Genomic DNA, 1,585 nt, shown 5'->3' with positions numbered 1-1,585 from the left:
CCCCTGCGCGACCTTGTTTCTCTCGCTGCCCTCGCGCTTTCTCAGGCAACGGGCACTGCCCGCCAGCCCGGGGGTGGGCGGAGTTGCCCGGCCGAGGGTCCCTCCCTGTGGATCGGGCATGGGACTCGCGATCCCTGCTCCCTGCGAGCCGTGCGGCCCTGGGTGCGGGGCAGCGTGAGGGCGAGGAGGGAGAGAGAGGCGGCGGGGGCCCTCTGAGGAGGCCAGGCTTGGAGCTCCAGGCAGAGGGGTTCCTAACCGGGAGGGTCTGCAGGTGGGGCCCGGGGGCGGGTTCGGCCCCACCAGGATGGTGGGGGAGACAGAGCATCCACTCTCGGGTTCAGCTAAGCCCCTGGAAGGTGGGGTGTCACTTCCTGGGATGGGGGTGCCGAGTTAGGTAAGGAACGTCCAAGTGCTGTCGGGCCAGGTTGCATTGGAGGCAGTTTTAGCACAGACTGTCCGGGAGGCAGGGTGGGGGGTGGACACATGGGCCTCCAGTGGGTGGCGGGCGCTCTCTAAGGCCTGGCTGGAGAGAAGGGAGGCCCGGGGAGGGCTCGGGCCCAAGCTGGGGTTAAGAGGGTGGCCCAGCCCTAACCGGTTTGGCTCAGTAGATAGAGCATCTGCCTCCAGACGGAAGGATCCCAGGTTCGATTCCGGTCAAGGGCATGTACCTTGGTTGCGGGCACATCCTCAGTAGGGGGTGTGTAGAAGGCAGCTGATCGATGTTTCTCTCTCATCAATGTTTCTAATTCTCTATCCCTCTCCCTTCCTCTCTGTAAAAAATAAAAAAAATATATTAAAAAAAAAAAAGAGTGTGGCCCAGGGGTTGAGCATCAACCTATGAACAGGAGGTCTCGGTTCCATTTTCCGTCAGGGCACGTGCCGGGGTTGCGGGCTCGATCCCAGTAAGGGGCGTGCGGGAGGCAGCTGATCAATGATTCTCTCTCATCATCATTTCTCTCTCTCCCTCTCCCTTCCTCTCTGAAGTCAATAACAATATATTTGTTTAAGAAAAAGAGAGAGAGAGTGGCCCTGTCCTGGGCCCGCTCAGTCCCCCCGCAGGGTGCCCCAGGTCCTGCCAGCCTCTGCTGACTAGGCAACCCTTTGTCACAAGTGGGAACTGCTGAAGTCCAGGCCAAGGTCCCTCCGCCGGACACTCCCTGCCTCCACAGCACAGGCGCTGCCCTCTGCCCAGCCCAGCCCCATGCTCCCCGGGCACAGTCAGCAGCACCTGGCCCCACCCACTCAGGACCCTCCCGCAGGAGGTGGAGGAGGAGCTGCGGCTCCTGGCGGTGGCAGGGGGTGGGACGGGACAGGTGGGAACCTGGGCCTGTGTTGGGTGGGTGGAGGAGTTTAGATGGAGACCAGCAGGCCTGAGGTCAGACCACGGGTTGGGCCTAGCCAGTCGAGAGCCTTCTGGGTCCAGGGAGGGATCTCCTCCCCACCATGCAAGTCCCTGGGTGTCAGACCCAGGAGCTGGAGGGAGGCCACGGGGTCCTCCTGCTGGCCCAGCCCCCCCTGCACCACCCCAGGCCCTGAGCTGGCTGAGCCGCAGGTGCAGGTGCTCAGGTGCAGGTGCTCGTGGTGG

Source organism: Myotis lucifugus, unplaced genomic scaffold (genome assembly GCF_000147115.1).
Source record: "Myotis lucifugus unplaced genomic scaffold, Myoluc2.0 scaffold_2502, whole genome shotgun sequence".
Lineage (NCBI taxonomy): Eukaryota > Metazoa > Chordata > Mammalia > Chiroptera > Vespertilionidae > Myotis > Myotis lucifugus.
The sequence above is the reverse complement of the archived record's forward strand: the minus strand, read 5'-3'. Positions refer to the sequence as shown.